Below are 10,830 nucleotides of genomic sequence, written 5' to 3'. Positions count from 1 at the left end.
GATTAAGTCAGGGATCGGTCCATTCGAGGGACTCGATCGCGCCACGCCCGAGCCTAGCCTCGGACAAGGGCAGCCGACCCCGGAGGATCTCCGTCTCGCCCGAGGCCCCCCTCCAGCGACGAACATATTTCCGGCTCGCCTGAGGCCCTGTCTTCGCCAAGAAGCAACCCTGACCAAATCGCCGCGCCAACCGACCAAATCGCAGGAGCATTTAATGCAAAGGTGGCCTGACACCTTTATCCTGACACGCGCCCTTCAGTCGACAGAGCCGAAGTGACCGCCGTCACTTCGCCGCTCCACTGACCGGCCTGACAGAAAGACAGCGCCGCCTGCGCCGCTCCGACTGCTGCGCTGCTCGACAGAGTGAGGCTGAAAGGCAGTCAGACCCGACCTCAAGCACCATAGGAAGCTCCGCTCCGCCCGACCCAGGGCTCCGACTCGGGCTAAGCCCCGGAAGACGGCGAACTCCGCTCCGCCCGACCCAGGGCTCGGACTCGGGCTAAGCCCCGGAAGACGGCGAACTCCGCTCCGCCCGATCCAGGGCTCGGACTCGGGCTAAGCCCCGGAAGACGGCGAACTCCGCTCCGCCCGACCCAGGGCTCGGACTCAGGCTAAGCCCCGGAAGACGGCGAACTCCGCTTCGCCCGATCCAGGGCTCGGACTCGGGCTAAGCCCCGGAAGACGGCGAACTCCGCTCTGCCCGACCCAGGGCTCGGACTCGGGCTAAGCCCCGGAAGACGGCGAACTCCGCTCCGCCCGACCCAGGGCTCGGGCTCGGGCTAAGCCCCGGAAGACGACGAAGTCCACTTCGCCCGACCCAGGGCTCGGACTCAGCCCTGGCCTCAGCCGACGGTCTCTGCCTCGCCCGACCCAGGGGCTCGGACTCGACCTCGGCCACAGAAGACAGACTCGACCTCGACCTCGGAGGAGCCTCCACATCGCCCAACCTAGGACGCGGACCGACCACCTCGACGGGAGGCGCCATCATTACCCTACCCCAAGCTGACTCAGGCTACGGGAAACAAGACCGGCGTCCCATCTGGCTTGCTCCGCCAGATAGGCAATGATGGCGCCCCGCACGCTCCCTGACGACAGCGGCTCTCAGCCCCCTTACGGAAGCAAGAGGACGTCAGCAAGGACTCGACAGCCCCGACAGCTGTCCTTCCGCTAGGCTCCAGCGCTCCTCCGACGGCCACGACACCACACGAATCGGGTGCCAAGACCTCTCCGGCCGCCACGATGGCGTGTACTTAGGGCGCTAGCTCTCCTCTGCTAGACACGTAGCACTCTGCTACACCCCCATTGTACACCTGGATCCTCTCCTTACGCCTATAAAAGGAAGGACCAGGGCCCTCTTACGGGGGGTTGGCCGCGCGGGGACGAGGACGAGACAGGCGCTCGCGTGAGGCCGCTCGCTCCCTCTCCCGCGTGGACGCTTGTAATCCCCTACTGCAAGCGCACCCGACCTGGGTGCGGGACGAACACGAAGGCCGCGGGATTTCCACCTCTCTCACGCCCGTCTTCGGCCACCTCACTTCCCCCCTTCGCGCTCGACCTCGCGCCGACCCATCTGGGCTGGGGCACGCGGCGACATTTCACTCGTCGGCTTAGGGACCCCCCGGTCTCGAAACGCCGACAGTTGGCGCGCCAGGTAGGGGCCTGCTGCGTGTTGACGAACAGCTTCCCGTCAAGCTCCAGATGGGCAGTCTCCGGCAACCTCTCCAACCCGGGACGGTGCTCCGTTTCGGGAGTCTTGAGTTCGAGTCCCTCGACGGCAGCTACGACATGATGCTCCTTCCACCGCCGTGCGACAGTGACAATGGCGGCCGACAGCCCGCCCGCCGGCGGCGGAATCAACGACGTCTTCCCCGCGTGGTGGAAGAACAACATTCGAGCTCACCCCGTCCTCTCCCCGCCGACGGAGGAGGAGGCGGGGCAACCAAGGCCAAGCAGGAGGCAGCGCCTCGTCGGCTGTCGAGCGAGTCGACGACGCCAGCGCCCTAACGGGGGGCGCGTCGGGCATCGACCTCGTGTTTGAGACGAGGACGAGCGCCGTCTCCCCGCAACGCGGGCAAACGGACGACGCCAGCGCGCTCACGAAAGGCTTGCTGGACGTCACCCTCGTACTTGAGACGACGGTGCGGTCAGTCCCCGACGTGACTTCATCGCCGCCCGTCGACCAAGAGGTACTGACCGATTCCCATCTCACGCCTTTCAGATTCAGCCTCGAACCGCCAAGCGACCTCGCTTTGGCGGACGCCCTCGTAGAGGCGAGTCCAAACCCTCTGGGGTATCGTGTGCGGTCACCCTGGGACCGGCTGACGGACGTCTCGACCTACGGGCCCTCTGGGTCCGAGGAAGACGACGCACCCGACTTCTGCTGGGATTTCTCTGGACTTGGCAACCCCAGTGCCATGCGGGACTTTATGACCGTATGCGACTACTGCCTTTCCGACTGTTCCGACGGTAGCCGCAGCCTCGGCGACGAGGACTGCGGCCCAAGCCGCGATTATTTCCACGTCGATCTAGGGGGTCCCTCCGAAGGCTACCATCTCGGCATGCCGGAGGACGGTGATCTCCCTAGGCCGGTGCCTCGCGTCGACATCCCACGGGAGCTAGCTGTGGTCCCCGTTCCGGCGGGGGGTCACGACCCACAGCTCGAGCAAATCCGCGGGGTGCAGGCCGGGTTCGACGAGGGGGTAGGAGCACTTGAGCCGATCCGCCGGGACGTCGGGTAGGAATGGGCAGGCCAGCCTCCGGCCGGAGAAATACGTCATCTACCCCAGGGCTTCCAGCACCGCATCGCCGATGATGTCAGGGTCAGGCCGCCACCCACATCCAGTGGGGTCGGCCAGAACCTGGCAGCAGCAGCAATGCTTCTTCGTGCGATGCCAGAGCCATCAACCACCGAGGGGCAGAGAATCCAGGGAGAGCTCAAGAATCTCCTGGAAGGCGCCGCGGTCCGACGGGCCGAGAGCTCCGCCTCCCGAAGGCAGGGGTACCCCTCGGAACATCGTGCCGCGACTTCCTGATTTGTGCGGGAAGTCTCGGTCCACACCGGGCGTACGCGCAACACAGCGCCTGCGGCCCCGGGTCGCCTCGGCAACGAGCACCATCACCGCGACCGTCGGGCCCACCTCGACGAGAGGGTGCGCCGAGGCTACCACCCCAGGCGGGGAGGACGCTACGACAGCGGGGAGGATCGAAGTCCCTCGCCCGAACCGCCCGGTCCGCAGGCCTTCAGCCGGGCCATACGACGGGCGCCGTTCCCGACCCGGTTCCGACCCCCGGCTACTATCACAAAGTACTCGGGGGAGACGAGACCGGAGCTGTGGCTCGCGGACTACCGGCTGGCCTGCCAACTGGGTGGAACGGACGATGACAACCTCATCATCCGCAACCTCCCCCTGTTCCTCTCCGACACCGCTCGCGCCTGGTTGGAGCACCTGCCTCCGGGGCAGATCTCCAACTGGGACGACCTGGTTCAGGCCTTCGCCGGCAATTTCCAGGGCACGTACGTACGCCCTGGAAACTCCTGGGACCTCCGAAGCTGCCGGCAGCAGCCGGGAGAGTCTCTCCGGGACTACATCCGCTGATTCTCGAAGCAGCGCACCGAGCTGCCCAACATCACCGACTCGGATGTCATCGGCGCGTTCCTCACCGGCACCACCTGCCGCGACCTGGTGAGCAAGCTAGGTCGCAAGACCCCCACCAGGGCGAGCGAGCTGATGGACATCGCCACCAAGTTCGCCTCTGGCCAGGAGGCGGTCGAGGCCATCTTCCGGAAGGACAAGCAGCCCCAGGGCCGCCCACCGGAAGATGCCCCCGAGGCGTCAACTCAGCGCGGCGCCAAGAAGAAGGGCAAGAAGAAGTCGCAAGCGAAACGCGACGCCGTCGACGCGCACCTTGTCGCCGCCGCCGAGTACAAGAACCCTCGGAAACCCCTCGGAGGTGCCAACCTCTTCGACAAGATGCTCAAGGAGCCGTGCCCCTATCACCAGGGGCCCGTCAAGCACACCCTTGAGGAGTGCGTCATGCTTCGGCGCCACTTCCGCAGGGCCGGGCCACCCGCGGAGGGTGGCAGGGCCCACGACGGTGACAAGAAGGAAGATCAACAGGTAGGAGAGTTCCCTGAGGTCCGCGACTACTTCATGATCTACGGTGGGCAAGCGGCGAACGCCTCGGCTCGGCACCGCAAGCAGGAGCGTCGGGAGGTCTGTTCGGTGAAGGCGGCAGCGCCAGTCTACCTAGACTGGTCCGACGAGCCCATCACCTTCGACCGAGCCGACCACCCTGACCACGTGTCGAGCCCGGGGAAATACCCGCTCGTCGTCGACCCCGTCGTCGGCGACGTCAGGCTCACCAAGGTCCTCATGGACGGAGGCAGCAGCCTCAACATCATCTACGCCGAGACCCTCGGGCTCCTGCGTGTCGATCTGTCCTCGGTCCGGGCAGGCGCTGCACCTTTCCATGGGATCATTCCCGGGAAGCGCGTCCAGCCCCTCGGACAACTCGACCTTCCCGTCTGCTTCGGAACACCCTCCAACTTCCGAAGGGAGACCCTGATGTTCGAGGTGGTCGGGTTCCGAGGAACCTACCATGCAGTACTGGGAAGGCCATGCTACGCGAAGTTCATGGCCGTCCCCAACTACACCTACCTCAAGCTCAAGATGTCGGGCCCCAACGGGGTCATCACCGTCGGCCCCACGTACCGACACGCGTTCGAATGCGACGTCGAGTGCGTGGAGTACGCCGAGGCCCTCGCCGAGTCCGAGGCCCTCATCGCCGACCTAGAGAGCCTCTCCAAGGAGGTACCATACGTGAAGCGTCATGCCGGCAACTTCGAGCCAGTGGAGACGGTTAAGTCCGTCCCCCTCGACCCCAGCAGCGACACCTCCAAGCAAGTCCGGATCGGCTCCGAGCTCGATCCCAAATAGGAAGCAGTGCTCGTCGACTTTCTCCGCGCGAACGCCGACGTCTTCGCATGGAGTCCCTCGGACATGCCCGTCATACCGAGGGATGTCGCCGAGCACTCGCTGGACATCCGAGCCGGAGCCCGACCCGTCAAGCAGCCTCTGCGCCGATTCGACGAAGAAAAGCACAGAGTCATAGGCGAGGAGATCCACAAGCTAATGGAGGCAGGGTTCATCAAAGAGGTATCCCATCCTGAATGGCTTGCCAACCCTGTGCTTGTGAGAAAGAAAGGAGGGAAATGACGGATGTGTGTAGACTACACTGGTCTAAACAAAGCATGTCCGAAGGTTCCCTACCCTCTGCCTCGCATTGATCAAATTGTGGATTCCACTGCTGGGTGCGAAACCCTGTCTTTCCTCGATGCCTACTCAGGGTATCACCAAATCAGGATGAAAGAGTCCGACCAGCTCGCGACTTCTTTCATCACACCCTTCGGCATGTACTGCTACGTCACCATGCCGTTCGGCTTGAGGAATGCGGGCGTGACGTACCAGCGGTGCATGAACCATGTGTTCGGCGAACACATTGGTCGGACGGTCGAGGCCTACGTCGATGACATCGTAGTCAAGACGAGGAAAGCCTCCGACCTCCTTTCCGACCTTGAAGTGACATTCCGATGTCTCAAGGCGAAAGGCGTGAAGCTCAATCCCGAAAAGTGTGTCTTCGGGGTACCCCGAGGCATGCTCTTAGGGTTCATCGTCTCCGAGCGGGGCATCGAAGCCAACCCGGAGAAGATCACAGCCATCGTCAGCATGGGGCCCATCAAGGACTTGAAAGGCGTGCAGAGGGTCATGGGATGTCTTGCAGCTCTGAGCCGCTTCATCTCACGCCTCGGCGAAAGAGGTCTGCCTCTGTACCGCCTCCTAAGGAAGGCCGAGTGTTTCACTTGGACCCCCGAGGCCGAGGAAGCCCTCGGGAACCTGAAGGCGCTTCTCACGAATGCGCCTATCTTGGTGCCCCCGGCTGCCGGAGAAGCCCTCTTGGTCTACGTCGCCGCGACCACTCAGGTGGTTAGCGCCGCGATTGTGGTTGAGAGGCAAGAAGAGGGGCATGCATTGCCCGTTCAGAGGCCAGTCTACTTCATCAGCGAGGTACTGTCCGAAACCAAGATCCGCTACCCACAAGTTCAGAAGCTGCTGTACGCGGTGATCCTGACGCGGCGGAAGTTGCGACACTACTTCAAGTCTCATCCGGTAACTGTGGTGTCATCCTTCCCCCTAGGGGAGATCATCCAGTGCCGATAGGCCTCGGGTAGAATCGCAAAGTGGGCCATGGAAATCATGGGCGAAGCAATCTCGTTCGCCCCTCGGAAGGCCATCAAGTCCCAGGTCTTGGCGGACTTCGTGGCTGAATGGGTCGACACCCATCTACCAACAGCTCCGATCCAACCAGAGCTCTGGACCATGTTCTTCGACGGGTCGCTGATGAAGACAGGAGCCGGTGCAGGCCTACTCTTCATCTCGCCCCTCGGGAAGCACCTACGCTACGTGCTACGCCTCCATTTCCCGGCGTCCAACAATGTGGCTGAGTATGAGGCTCTGGTCAACGGGTTGCGGATCGCCATCGAGCTAGGGGTCCGACGCCTCGACGCTCGCGGTGACTCGCAGCTCGTCATAGACCAAGTCATGAAGAACTCCCACTGCCGTGACCCGAAGATGGAGGCCTACAGCGATGAGGTTCGGCGCCTGGAAGACAAGTTCTACGAGCTCGAGCTCAACCACATCGCCCGGTGCTACAACGAGACTGCGGACGAGCTGGCTAAAATAGCCTCGGGGCGGACAACGGTTCCCCCGGACGTCTTCTCCCGAGATCTGCATCAACCCTCCGTCAAGGTCGATGACACGCCCGAGCCTGAGGCCCCCTCGACCCATCCCGAGGTACCCTCGGCACAGTCTGAGGCACCCTCGGCTCGGCCCGAGGTACCCTCGGCACGGTCTAAGGAACCCTCGGTTCAGCCCGAGGTACCCTCGGCCCCCGAGGGCGAGACGCTGCACGTCGGGGGGGGGGGGGGGGGGGGGCGAAGCGGGGTCACGCCTGATCAAAACTGGCAGACCCCGTACCTGCAATATCTCCACCGAGGAGAGCTACCCCCCGACCGAGCCGAAGCTCGGCGGTTGGCGCGGCGCGCCAAGTCGTTCGTCTTGCTGGGAGATGAGAAGGAGCTCTACCACCGCAGCCCCTCAGGCATCCTCCAGCGATGCATCTCCATCGCCGAAGGTCAGGAGCTCCTGCGAGAGATACACTCGGGGGCTTGCGGCCATCACGCAGCGCCTCGAGCCCTTGTCGGGAATGCTTTCCGACAAGGCTTCTACTGGCCGACGGCGGTGGCCGACGCTACTAGAATTGTCCGCACCTGCGAGGGGTGTCAGTTCTACGCAAGGCAGACCCACCTGCCCGCTCAGGCTCTGCAGACGATACCCATCACCTGGCCTTTTGCTGTGTTGGGTCTGGACCTCGTCGGCCCCTTGCAGAAGGCACCCGGGGGCTACACGCACCTGTTGGTCGCCATCGACAATTTCTCCAAGTGGATCGAGGTCCGACCCCTAAACAGCATCAGGTCCGAGCAGGCGGTGGCGTTCTTCACCAACATCATCCATCGTTTTGGGGTCCCGAACTCCATCATCACCCACAACGGCACCCAGTTCACCGGCAGAAAGTTCCTGGACTTCTGCGAGGATCACCACATCTGAGTGGACTGGGCCGCCGTGGCTCACCCCATGTCGAATGGGCAAGTAGAGCGAGCCAACGGCATGATTCTACAAGGACTCAAGCCTCGGATCTACAACGACCTCAACAAGTTCGGCAAGCGATGGATGAAGGAACTCCCCTCGGTAGTCTGGAGCCTGAGGACAACGCCGAGCCGGGCCACGGGCTTCACGCCGTTCTTTCTAGTCTATGGGGCCGAGGCCATCTTGCCCACAGACTTAGAATACGGTTCCCCGAGGACGAGGGCCTATGCTGACCAAAGCAACCAAGTTAATCGAGAAGACTCGCTGGACCAGCTGGAAGAGGCTCGAGACAAGGCCTTGCTACACTCGGCGCGGTACCAGCAGTCCCTGCGACGCTACCACGCCCGAGGGGTCCGGTCCCGAGACCTCCAGGTGGGCGACCTGGTGCTTTGGCTGCGACAAGACGCCCGAGGGCGGCACAAGCTCACGCCCCCCTGGGAGGGGCCGTTCGTCATTGCCAAAGTTCTGAAGCCCGGAACGTACAAGCTGGCCAACAGTCAAGGCGAGGTCTACAGCAACGCTTGGAACATCCAACAGCTACATCGCTTCTACCCTTAATATGCTTTCGAGTTGTTCATATACCTCACTCCCACGCAAAGTTTAGTCGTCAAGGAAGGGTCAGCCTTGCCTCGGCAAAGCCCGACCCTCCCTCGGGGGCTAAAAGGGGGGAACCCCCTCTGCGTTGAATTTTTTTCCTCGAAAAAAGATCCTTTCTGCCAGAATGTCTTTCGTGCTTTTCGACTACTTCGAAAGTGGATCCTGAAAACGACGGAGTACACGTAAGCAGCCAAGGCTGACCGAGCCGAGGGACTCCTACGCCTCCGGGATACGGATACCTCACTCATCACCTTCTGCGATAAGTAACTCACGCTCGGATAAGTGATTCCGCAGACCAAACAAGTCTTCACGTTCGAAAGCTCCTCTGCCGAAGCGGTTCTTCGGGCCTTCTCGACTGCGTCGGTGATAGAACCCCATGGGCGGGCAAGAGCGCGCGTAAGCGGCAAGGCTGACCGAGCCGAGGGATTCCTACGCCTCCGGGATACGGATACCTCACTCATCACCTTCCGTGAAAAGCAACTCTCGCTCGCACAGACAATTCTGTTACCGACAAAAAGTCCAGATACTCGAAACAAGAGGAAAAGAAGCGCAGCTTTACAACACGGCGAGGGTGTGTTTGGGCCTCGGCGGCCGCAGAAAACACACACTACAAGACAATTCGATCCTGCAGGCTCGGATCTTGACGGCTGAAGGGAGCAGCAGCACCCTCGGCGTCGACTGCACCTTCGGCGAGGTCCGACCTAGCCTCGGACGGCGACCCGGTCCGAGGATCTCCACTCTGAAGGATGACGTCATCACCACACCCGGGCCATCGCCGCCAGGGTCTTCTCCGAGAATCCGGCTCGGGCAGGCGGCCCGGCCGGTCACCCCGAGGCCTCGGCCAGCTGTCCCCCGTAGACATTGGCTCGGCCCAAGGCCTCGGCAACTCGATTCCGGCGTCGGTCCCACCAGCGGACGACCCGGCCAGGCCCCGGCCGATCAAGTCTCCTTCTTCTCGAGCCAACTCTGCCTCTGCTCATGTTAACACCGCTACCCCTGGCCTCGGCTCATCGAAGAGCGGCCGAGGGGTTCCTTTAATTAAGCAAGAGAAGCCTCGGACAACAAGGCCGACTGAGCCGAGGGACTCCTTGAAAGGGAAATGTGCCCTTGGGCCATTTCTAAGTATTTTGGTGATTAAGCGTCAACACATGTGCTTAAATGTGAATATATGCCCATGGATGAACAAAGTGCAAATCACAAGTAAAGGTATGTTTCTAAGCCTTAGTACATTGGTTTTGTGTACTAATATATTTGTCTAAGTGTTAGAAACAGAGAGAAGAAGAAAAGGAGAATGTTGGCTGTGTACAGCCAACATGCTGTTTCGGTCTGGGGCACCGGACTGTCCGGTGGTGCACCGGACAGTGTCCGGTGCGCCAGGTTGCCTCGGCCGAAGTAGCCGCTCTCGGGAATTCGCCGACGGCGTACGGCTAAAATTCACCGGACTGTCCGGTGTGCACCGGACTGTCCGGTGAGCCAACGGTCGGCCGAGCCAACGGTCGGCCACGGAATCTGCGCGCGACACGTGGTCTGGCCAACGGTCGGAAGGAGGCACCGGACTGTCCGGTGTGCACCGGACTGTCCGGTGCGCCAGATCTGCAACGGTCAGCAACGGTCGGCTGCGCTGTTTATGGAAATAAATCGGGCACCGGACAGTGTCCGGTGTGCACCGGACTGTCCGGTGCGCCCGACGACAGAAGGCAAAGATGGCCTTCCAGATTTGTTCTCAACGGCTCCTAGCTGCCTTGGGGCTATAAAAGGGACCCCTAGGCGCATGGAGGAAGAACAACAAGCATTCCTTGAGCACTCTTGATCACTCACACATCAATCTTGCACACTTGTTCGATATTCTAGTGATTTGAGCTCCGTTCTAGTGTGCTAGTCTCTTGAGCTCAAGTCTGGGTCTTGTGTGTGTGAATTCGCTGTGATCTTTGTATTGTGTGTGAGTTGCTAATCCCTCCCTTGCTCCGTGATTCTCTGTGAACATCTTTTGTAAGGGCGAGAGGCTCCAAGTTGTGGAGATTCCTCGCAAACGGGATCGAGAAAAGAAAAGCAAGAACACCGTGGTATTCAAGTTGATCATTGGATCACTTGAGAGGAGTTGAGTGCAACTCTCGTCCATTGGGACGCCACAACGTGGAGTAGGCAAGTTTTGTACTTGGCCGAACCACGGGATAACCACCGTGTCATCTCTGTGATTGATTTCTTGTGGTTATTGTGTTTTGACTCCTCTCTAGCCACTTGGCATACTTGTGCTAACACTTAACAAGTTTTTGTGGCTTAAGTTTTGAAGTTTTACAGGATCACCTATTCACCCCCCCCCCCCTCTAGGTGCTCTCAATTGGTATCGGAGCCGTTCTCTTCAAGAAAGGGACTAATCGCCCGAAGAGATGGATCCTAAGGGGAAGGGAATCGTGATCAACGACAAGGAAAAGGAGTCCTTCATCAACGAGCCAAAAGATGACAAATCCAACGACTCTGGCTCGGGCCACAAGCGCAAAGATGGGAAGAAGAAGAAGACAAGGCGCATCAA

This window comes from Zea mays, chromosome 2, assembly GCF_902167145.1.
Source record: "Zea mays cultivar B73 chromosome 2, Zm-B73-REFERENCE-NAM-5.0, whole genome shotgun sequence".
Lineage (NCBI taxonomy): Eukaryota > Viridiplantae > Streptophyta > Magnoliopsida > Poales > Poaceae > Zea > Zea mays.
This window is presented reverse-complemented; position numbering follows the sequence as displayed.